Below are 11,357 nucleotides of genomic sequence, written 5' to 3' on the forward strand. Positions count from 1 at the left end.
ATCATTCTACATCGATTCTAACGTGATCTTCCTTTGTATGTTTCTCCCATGTAGTAAGTAACAGAGTGAACCTTGCCATCGAACTCTGTTAAGTTGCACTTTTACAAATTTTTTAAGTGATCTAAACCCCTCATCTTGTGCTTTGCCTGGGAGAACCAGGGTAAAAGCAGTAGCCTCAAGCCTAACCTGGTACTTGGGCCCTGCATTGCTGCCATCCCAGTACTTAAGAAAGGCAATTCACAATTGCACTTGTGACCGGTACCCCCATGCTCCTGACACCTGGTAGGACGGTTAGCAAAACGAATGCCATTTTATGAGGCAAACAGCCATGCTCTGTGACCAAGCTGGTCACTTATCAGTCCCCTTTCCCCTCTGCATCAGGCCCTGGAGGTCCCGCGCACCAGGCAGAGTTCTTCCCTCGCTCCCTATCAGCCTCAAGGTTCCTGGGTGCCAGGCTGACTTTTTCGCTCCTTATGGGCCTCAAAGGTCCCAGGAACCTGGCCAGCCAGGTTGTGATGACCCTGGCACACAACTGGGAAGCGCAGCAGCACACAGAGCACCGTCTATAAAATCAAACAGAACTTTTTCCCTCTTCTCATCTGAGGGCTAATTGGTGGAGGAAATGAAAATGACACCTTCCCCTCCCGTGGGGCAGAGGCTTTCTGCCTTGATACACATCAGACTGGATGGGAATGGTGTGAACCTCACGGAGCCACATGGGTCTTCCACCTGCCCTATATACCCCAAACTAACAGCACTTAAATAACGACACTTTAATAATGGGCACGTACCCACTGGATGCCCAGTGGAACGAGCTGATTTTCCTGCTCTCTCTAACCCACAAATCCTTTAAAACCCCCACTGTCAGCCTATCATTTCTGTCATGCTGGCACAAGGAAAGGGCATATGGAAACCCATTTCTAAATGGCGAATCGAATCCCTTGATCCATCACTGAGTCCCAGACACCCAACCAACCAGGCTGTGATGACCCCATCGCAGAGAATTAACAGAAGGACAAACAGGAGGAGGAGAAAAAGAAAGAAGACGAACAGGGCAGCACGGCAGGAGGAGGAGGAGGAAGGGAATGAAGAGGACGAGGAACATAGAAAGAGAATGAGAACAAGGAGGAAGAAGAGAGAGAAAAGAAGGAAGAGGAAGAACATGAGGAGGAGCAAGAGGAGGAGAAAGAAGAGGTGGAGGAGGAACACAAGGAACAGGTGGCACAGGACTAGGAGCAGGAGAACAAATAGGGAGAGAAGAAGGATGAGCAGGAGGAGGAACAGAACACAGGAACAAGATACAAAACAGGAGGAGAACAAACATGAGAAAGAAGAGAAAAGAAGAGGAGGAGGAGGAGGAGGTAGAGGGGTAGGAAGAGGAGAAAGAGGAAGAAAATGGAGAAGGAGAATGAAGAGGAATGGGAACAGGAGGAGGAGGAAGACAAAGAGAAGGAAGAGGACATGCGGGATGAAGAGGAACAGAACAAAGAGGAGGCAGTGGAGGAGGTGGGGAGAAAGAGGAGAAGAAGGAGGATGAGAAACAAGAAGAGGATGAGCAAGAGGTTGAACAGGAGAAGGACGACTAACAGGAGAAGAGGATTAGGGTGAAGTTGTGGAAGAGGAGTGGGAGGAATGGGGAGGAAGAGGAAGAGGACAACTAGAGCAACAACAAACAGGAGGACAGACAGAAGGAGGAGAAGGGTAAAAGAATGACAATGAAGATGAGTAGGAACAGGCGGTGGAGGAAGACAACCAGGCGGAGTAAGACGGGGAGGAGGAAGCATTGCGAGCTAAATGTTCCGAGGCACACGTACAGCAATGGACAATGAGAAATTACAAATAAATATACTTGGAAACATGGTTGCCTTTTTTTCCTTTTTCCCTTCCAGGCGACACTGGTCAAGCCCCAGGCACCTGCAGCCAGTCACTGTACACAGCTCCCGTAACGCTGGATATCTGATACACGTTTAATAAAACAACGCACCCCCAGAGATTTTGTCTGTTCACCTTGAGCTGCGGAGAAGGTGTCTATGTGGGTGAGGACAATCTGCTTCCTCCCTTTAATTTTTACACCTCAGTAAAAACACTGCAAGATTCAGACTAGAGGACAGCACGGAATTCAAAGAGTAAGCGACCAAGAAGGCTCCAACCACACATTTTCACCTGATTGCCTTAAAAAAAACTGAGTTTGGATCCTGTCGTGGTTTAACCCCAGCCGGCAACTAAGCACCACGCAGCCGCTCACTCACTCCCCCCCCATCCAGTGAAATGGGGGAGAAAATCAGGAAAAGAAGTAAAACTCCTGGGTTGAGATAAGAACGATTTAATAGAACAGAAAAGAAGAAACTAATAATGGTAATGATAACACTAATAAAATGACAACAGTAGTAATAAAAGGATTGAAATGTACAAATGATGCGCAGGGCAATTGCTCACCACCCGCCGACCGACACCCAGACAGTCCCCGAGCGGCGAATCCCTGCCCCCCACTTCCCAGTTCCTAAACTAGATGGGACATCACATGGTATGGAATACACTGTTGGCCAGTTTGGGTCAGGTGCCCTGGCTGGGCATGAGAAGCTGAAAAATCCTTGACTCTAGTCTAAACACTACTGAGCAACAACTGAAAACATCAGTGTTATCAACATTCTTCACATACTGAACTCAAAACATAGCACTGTACCAGCTACTAGGAAGACAGTTAACTACATCCCAGCTGAAACCAGGACAGATCCTGATTGCCCACTTCAGCCTGGAATAGTCCCATTCCTCATCTGAAAGCTACTGCATGCTGGCTGAGGACAAACACAATCCACACAGAGAGCAATGAGAGCTCATCCCTGCACTTCCCTCAGTCACATTTCCTTGGAAAACTTCTTTGCCGGCTTGTTTGAAAACCTGTAACTGCAAGAACCAGGAAGAAAACTTCCCTGACGGGTTGACTGGAACTTCCCAGCTGTGGTAAAACCACCCTCCCTCCGTACTTCCATTTCACAAGAGCCAGCAGCACAGCTTGCGTGGGGGGAAGGCACCAGGAAGACCTTGGGGCCGAGAGACGAGCACAAGCATCTGCCAAGGGAGCTGCGTCCAACCAGGAGCGCTCCCCATTGCTTCTCTGACAACAAAGCCCCGGTGAGTGCTCCCACCAGGAGGGAGAAACAACTTCCACTTCTGCAAACCCCTGTTGATGAAAGACTGCCAACAGAGATGGGGCTGTCCAGGAGCACGAGAACCACACGAAGGCCAGAACACAGCAAAGGCACCTGGTCTGACCGCCCCCCTCCAAAGCGTGGCAGCCTCCTGTCAGAGAGGAGGCAACTCTACCTTCCCCTGCCCTGCTGGCATGAAACATCGGTCTCCAGATGTCAGGGCTCGGGCTGCTGACAGTTGCGGTACCAGCAGGAATGCTTTGGCCTATGTGCCAAGTGTTCCTAGAGCTTTCTGCTGGCCTTTGCACAGCTCACAGCCCAGGAAAGGTGCGTCTGGGGCCACCACCTGCTTGTCAGTTTGCCATCCCGACCAAGCCAAGCTGTGAAACAAGAGCTTTGGTCCTCCCTGTCTCCCAAGGAAAGCTAGAAATGGCTTGATCACCATCGAGCTCCTGTGGCATATAAAGAAAACTTGTCAGGCAGCAGTTGCATCCTGTTGTGTAGGCTTTGAACTAGCCTGGTGAAAAAGCTGACCAGCAGATTATGCTATGTAAGAAAAAGCTCCTATGTGAAGATGGCTTTGAAGACACGGGCAAGAGAACTTGACCGACAGTGACCTTGCCTATGCAGGTGGGTCTATTGTTAGAAGAGACCAGACAGAAACGAGCTGAAAGTGGCAAAGTTGCAACAAAATAGTGCAAACACAGCTAATAAATAGGCATTTAGCGTGCTTGCACGTGGGGGCTGTGTGGACAAACACTCAAAAGTGAACGGTAACAGGTGATCTCATGGCCAAAGCCAAGGGGTTTTTTTAGACCGTAAAAATGAATATGTGAGTAGCCTTAAGATTGCATATAAGGAGTCAAGCATTGTTGAGGATTTCTTGGCTGGGCGAAGGCATGTGAGCAATCCAGCTGTTACGTGGGAACGAAGCATAAGTTTACAAAATACTGGAGCAGACAAGGACGCTGTGTCGTTGTACGCTGGGAAAAAGGAAGATAAGAAGGGCCTGACAAACAACACCTGGATGCTGAAGAATGAGATCAGTAACTGCTGGACACCTCGTGAAGAAGTTTGTGCAGCCAATAGAGAATAAGATAGTGTCGCGTGAAACGGGGTATCGTACCAATTAGAGTATTGTATAAGGCGCGTGGACATAGAAGCTTAGGCAACAGTAACGTTATAGCTAGCGCGTGCTATCACCTTTTTTCTATATAAACCCTGTAAAACCCTGTAATAAAGGAGAACGACCATACTCATATTGAGACTCCATCGTTACTCCGGGACCGTCTCCCACTCCGACAAAGCATTCTTATGGGGGATCCTTCTCAGGCTCCCAGCCGAGAGGCACCTTTGTGGCTGACAATAAAAAGGGGGTTTATCTAGTGTGTACATCTGCTACCTTCTTTCCTGTACCCACGCCTGAACTCAAAGGGAAGAAAAGTGCAAGCAAATCCATTTCGGTAAAAGTTCAGGTCAACATTTAAACAACCAAAACTCTGAATAGTTATGCTGACCCTTCCTTACATCTTTATTGTACCTTCCTTTGACCTCTAACTAGCACATTCCCTTCTACCCACAGTCTTTCCTCCCAGACGCACAGCTCTCCTACATAAGAAACGTAAGCTACAAAAGAAAAAAACCTGCTTTGGTGAAGACCAAAACACCCATCACTTTCTCAAACTCTTTGTTGCCCCATCTGACAGTCAAGGGACGGGATCTCCTAAAGGCTCTTGCATAGGCACTGCCCTGAAACCCCCCCACTGCTTCTCTACCACTGCACAAAGAGATTAGCAGGGGTTTCATTTTTGAGTCAATGTAGACGGTTTCTGAAATTAGACAAGTAAACTTTAATGAGGATAAGCCCTTTGCCTTGCATCTGGCAACCAACAGGGATGTGGACCCGGCAGCACAGATCAGTGCCAGGCACATACCACCACCCTACACACAGGTGGGTGTGTCAGATATTAATGATAATAGTAACAGTAATAAAATGACATTAATACTAATAAAAGGATTGGAATCTACAAAACAAGTGATGCACAATGCAATTGCTCACCACACACCAACTGACACCCAGTTAGTCCCCAAGTGGCAACTCCTCCCAGCCCCACACCCCCCAGCTCATATACTGGGCATGACATCACACGGTAGGGAATACCCTTTTGGCCACTTTGGCTCAGCTGCCCTGGCTGTGTCCTCTCCCAACTTCTTGTGCCCCTCCAGCCTTCTTGCTGGCTGGGCATGAGAAGCTGAAAAACCCTTGACTTGGTATAAACACTACTTAGCAACAACTGAAAACGTCAGTGTGTTATCAACATTCTTTGCATACTGAACCCAAAACACAGCACTATACCAGCTACTAGGAAGACAACTCTATCCCAGCCAAAACCAGGACACAAGCAAACAAACAGGCAAAAAATGACAGGTAAAACTCTGAGGCACAAATGAGGAACAAAAGGTCTCCCGTTCAGTCCACTACCCTTCACAAAACAGACAAGTGGCTTAAAGAAATGCCTGCAAAGAAACTGCAGATGGAAGATAACTCTGATAAGTCCAGTACAAGCGACCAATGTGGAAACAGCAGTGATGACCCTTCTCCTGCTCCTCCTATGAGCTCTTCACCTGCCACGTGAAGAGGCAAAACCAAGGATGATCGAATCGGAGCTGACAAGAAATTGCCCCCCCCAAATCCAAAAAGATCAAGAAATCTATTTGAAATGCAGATTCACGTCCACTATCATGGATGATGAACCTCACCCTAAGCACACATTGTGCCTTGAGGTAGGAGCCAAGGACTGCATGAAGTCACCACCACAAGCACATGTTCAAACCAAAAGCATCCAGAACACGCAGACAAACCTCCACCATTTTTTCAGCAATGCTTCAAGTCACACGACACTCAGTCCAGCACTTTATGAAACGTCACTGAACTTAATGATAGCAGCCTCCCTGCAGCTTTTTTACTCATGAGCAAAAACCGAAGAGCCACGTACCCTTGGGAAACCCTTGTCCTTCCGTGTGGCTGGTGTCTTCCCATAGCTCTTCCTCAAGGCAGGAGAAATGACCATGAATTTGGAAGTCCACATACATTCAGAAGTACACTTAGTCCTCTGGTAGTCATTACCTATGGGCCAGAAGTCCTCTCACCTCTCCCCAGAATTGCCCGTCAGTCATCTGGCAGTCATTTTCCATGAACCGCAAGTCCTCCCTCCCTCCCTTCCTATCTACCTACCAACCCACCAGAAATGAGTCAGACCGCACCAGAACTGCCACTGCCCAACCTGCTGTAGACATATTAGACCAGAAATGTTGGTTTCAAGACAGGAAACACAACACAATCCACCAGAACAGCAACAAATCAACCAGAATTAGCACACACAAACCAAAGGTCCCTATCCAAACCCTGAAAAGGCAATCAAGCTAAAAAAGGACTCTGCGCAAAAAAAGACCATGCAGAACACAAGATAAGGCAAAAATAGCCTAACCCCAGGAACACAGGGCCAACGAACCCAGATCCTCTTCATAACAATAACACGCTTTAATCCTAACTCTCTTCAACTCTGGCATACCATAACCCTGCCACCCCATAACCCTAGTGAACTGCAACCCTAGCATCCCATAACACTAGCACATGGTAGCCCTAAGAGAGCAAAAAATTGAACACAAACTCCCCGGAAATCTCTGCCAGGGCCTTCAGGTGGCCCCAGATTTCAGACATCACAACTCTGAAGTGGGAGTGGGACACAGCCACCGGCATGTCGCCAGCATCCATCTTGACATCATCTGTCACGCCCGGAAAAAGTGCCTGGCTTAAACACTCTCGGGGAGAAAGGCTGAGGCACTCGGAGACTTTGAACCGGCCAGCCGTGACTATGGGGTTTCAGCTCACCATTTCTGTGTCAGAGCCACCAGGCAGATGACCCCGTCCTCCCTGAGACACCGCACGGGGCACCCGTACCCAGGCTGGATAGAGCCTTTGCTCTACAAGGAGGTGCTTCCTGGGAGGAGGATCTCTCATGGGGGCACTGGCAAGCCCTCCTCAGGCCTGGATGCCTGAGAAACATCCCTGCGCTGCTCCGTATCTCACCAAAACCAGAGGTGGAGGAAGGCTGCTCTGGTGGCCTCCAAGAGAACCAGCTCACCTGGGCTGCTCTGCGGCCACCGGGCACCTTTGCTGTCAGGCAGGTCCCAGCGTTGCTGTCACGTGCAATTGGCTGTCACCTCCGTGCAGGATGCTCTCCAGCAGACACTACGTCTCCTCTTGCTCTCCCTGCGGACAAGATCAAAAGGTAGCAATGAGGGTTTGCTTTGCCCCATCCCCAGGGTGCCACAAGAGAGACCTGCCACCCCCAAATCAGCTGTGTGACGTGGACACCACGTACGAGCTGCAGACATGGGTCAGGACTGGCTGGGGGGAGTGGGCAAGCCATTCTGTCACGCACCCCGCGCTGGCAGAAAGCAGAGCTGGAGAGAACAGGGGAAGCCCAGGGCAGCCGGCGGTGGGGCCCAGCAGAGTGCAGCACCTGCAGAAATGCCCGGGTCCTTGAGACTCTGCCCCACGGCTGCCGCACGGGGCCGACACCAGCTGGGGCTTCACTGGGAAAAACCAGGCAGGGCTGACCCTGACACCCTGCACGCATACCCGGCCCTGGGATTTGACAACCTGTCCCTCCGCCTATCGCTGCCACAGGATTCAGAAAGCAGTGCCGCTGGCCCTGGCGTGGTCCTGAGCCACCTCTTGACAGATGAGTCTTTAGCCAGCAGGCCTAAAAAGAGGAAAAACTGCAAGGTGGTGACTGTCACCAATATCAGGGCGCAGGATTGGGCCCAAGGCAGGGCTTTTGCAGGCAGCACTTTTCTGGAGGCTCCCGGTAATGCAGTTCCTGGGGAGTGCTCAAGAAATGGGGGCAGCTGCCCAGAACGGCTATTTTTGGTCCCTCCCCATCACTCTCTGTCCAGCCCCCTGCCCCCATTTGTTATTCCTCCCTCTCTGTCTTTAGTCCATCGCTATTTTCTTCTTCCTCTTTCTTTCTCTGACTCCCTGCCTGTATTTTCTCATTCCTCTCTGTCTGTCCTAGAGCCCCGTGCTATTTTTTTCTTTCTCCACACCTCTCTGTCCCGCTCCCTGTATAAGGAAGGAAGGAAGATTACAGTACGGCCACGTAGAGCGTGTGTGCGCACCTGCAGGGCTGTGTACCTCGGAAGCCTCGTGTTGTAAGAGCTGCAAGGCACCAGCGTGTTCTCTTAGGTGGAGGACAGTCGAGTGAGTGGAGCTACAGAAGAGGAAGGGAGGAAAGGACAGACAGATCAGGGAAAGAAGTGCCTGAACTCTAAACTTTGCCTGGCAGGGCAGAGAGCAGGAACTCCGGCGAGTCCTGGGCCCTTGGGGTCACGCCACCCCTCTTCTGTGTCCCAGTCCCTCCCTGCCCCGTCCCCTTTCCCTCCGCGTAAGTTTTTTTGCTCCCCGGTTGCCACGTCCCACCTGTGGGGAGGGGGGAAGAGACCGAGATCTGCAAAACCCCTCAGTGTGGATTAAGGTGAGATTACACTCAAGGTCCACACACAGACACCAGCTTTGATGGCAGAAGTCTACAGAACGAATATTCTGCAAACATTGGCCCCCTCACAGGTCTAGCTTCTACCGAAGAAGCTATGTGGCTCTCTGGGAAACCAAGGTTAAGGCCTTGCCTTAACCACTTGAAGAGAAAGGGGGGTGGGGGGTGGGGGGTGGAGAGAGCTCACCAGCCCCGGCTCCAGCGTCGCAACTGCCAGCCGGGGAATTCGGTGTCGGGAGGGAGTGAGACGGGTTTTTTCACTCCTGTTTGTCGGCCCCAGGTCCTGGCCTTCTGGAAGCTTCTCCCGCCCCTGTTCCAGGAGTGGCCGAGACCCCCGTCAGTCAGGAGAAGGGACGCCGGGCCCCTCCCCGCGACGTCCATGTTGGGTCTCTCGGGGCGTTGTCCAGGCTCTCGGGACAGTCCCTTGGGGCTCGACCCTCACACCTGGACCTCTCCTCCTCTCTGGGACGGGGCTCTGCTCCCTGACCCCCCTGACTGGCCCAGGACCCCCAAAAGCCTCTCGGGCCCCTGCCATCCCCAGCATCCCCCCCCAGTGGGACCCCCACGTCCCCAGCACCGCCACAGCCCCCACTGTCCTCATTCCCCGCCATGACGCAGGTCCCCTCCCCTCCCGCCATGACACAGTGTCCTTGTCCCCCCCAAATGTCCTTGGGTCCCCTCCTGCCCCCCGACGGTGTCCCCCAGGACATGGTGTCCCCTGTGCCCCTCCCGCCGTGGTGGCACTGTCCCCATGTCCCCACAGCCACAGCGTCCCCATGCCGGCATTGTCCGCAGGGCATGGTGTCCCCCATGTCCCCATCCCCAGGGTGGGCCTGTGTCCCTGTGCCCGTCCCCGTGTGTCCCCAGGTTGGCAGTGTCCCCATGTCCCCATCCCCAGGGTGGTGTCCCCAGGTTGGCAGTGTCCCCATGTCCCCATCCCCAGGGTGGTGTCCCCAGGTTGGTGTCTCCCATGTCCCCATCTCCAGGGTGGTGTCCCCAGGTTGGTGTCCCCCATTTCCCCGTCGCCAGAGTGGTGTCCCCAGGTTGGTGTCTCCCATGTCCCCATCCCCAGGGTGGTGTCCCCAGGTTGGTGTCCCCCATGTCCCCATCCCCAGAGTGGTGTCCCCCATGTCCCCATCCCCAGGGTGTCCCTTGCCCTGGGGTAGGGTGTCCCCAGGGTGCCCCCCGGGGTGTCTCCATGGTGTCCCGCCCCGGTGTCCCCAGGTGTGGGAGATCAGCTTGCTCTTCTCTCGGGGGGGTGGGCTCTTGGTGGCAGCGCATGGCACTGGTGGCCCTGCAGGACGTGGGTGCTGCGGTGGGGGTCCAATGGGTGCTGGGGGGACATCGGGGGGGGTCCCTTGGGTGTTGGGGGGACATCGGGAGGGGTCCCATGGGTGCTGGAGGATGCCCACCTCTGCTCCCTGCACGCCCGCCATGTCACCCTCAACCCCGAGGACCTGCAGCTGGCCCGGTGCCAGCAGGGGCTGAAGGTGGGGGTGGTCTGAGGGACACCCCCACCCAGTGCAGGCACTCCAATAAATGGGTGTTGTTGAACTGCCCCCCTGGGGGGTTGCTGCTGCTGCTGTTGGGGTGGGTCTGGCAGGGGGGCCATGGGTGCTGGGGGGACATCAGGGGGTCCTATAGGTGCTGGAGGGGGTCCTATGGGTGCTGGGGGGGGACCATACGTGCCAGGAAGGGGGCCTGGGGTGGTGCCATGGGTGCTGAGTGGGTCCCATGGGAGCTGGAGGGGGGTCCCCAGGGTGCTGGGGAGGGTCCCACGGGTGCTGAGAGGGCTCTAGGAGGGTCCCATGGATGCGGGGCGGGTGTTGGGGCACCTCTCCCTTGGGGGTGCAGTTTGGGGGGGATGGGGGTACTGAGGGGGTGATGGAGGGTGTGGCTAGGGGGTGTGACTTCAAGGGTTGTGGCTTTCTGGGTCCCCCCTCTAATTTAGGCACTCCTCCGGGGTCCACCCCATGTTGCCCCCCCCCAGGAATGGCAGTCGCGCTGCTGCTGCTGGTAAAGGGCGGGGGGGCAGGGGCCTGCGGGGCACTGCACCTCCTCCGCCTCACCTGCCGGCACGGGCTGTCCTGCGCATGTGCCTGGGGGGGCAGTGAGTTTGGGGGGGCACCCCAAAACTGACACCCCCCACCCGAACCCCCAAACCTGCCCCTGGACCCCGTCCCCAAACCGCAACTTACCCCTTGGGAACCCCTGGACCCAGACCCCCCCCAGGCACCCCCAAACCTGCCCTGGGACCCCGACCCTCCCCATCCCCTTAGGGACCCCGAAATCACCCTTAGAGCCCCCCCCATCCCCCTCCGGTGCCCCAAAACGCTCTTAAGGAACCCCAATATCCTCTTAGGGACACCCAAAATTCCCTTAAGAGTCCACCAATATGCCCAATACCCCGTTAGGGACCCCCAACACTCCCTTAGTGCCTGACCCTAGCACACCCCAATATCCTCTCTAGGGACCCCAATACCATCTTGGGACCCTCAAACCCTCTTAGGGACCCCAAACCCCCTCAGGCTCCCTAAAACCCTCTTAGGACCCCCAATGCCACCCATGGGGACACCAAAACCCCCTTAAAAGCCCCTTATATCTCCCTGGGACACTTCAATACCCTCTTAACATCCCTATATTCCTCTGG

This window comes from Haliaeetus albicilla, chromosome 32 (assembly GCF_947461875.1).
Source record: "Haliaeetus albicilla chromosome 32, bHalAlb1.1, whole genome shotgun sequence".
NCBI lineage: Eukaryota > Metazoa > Chordata > Aves > Accipitriformes > Accipitridae > Haliaeetus > Haliaeetus albicilla.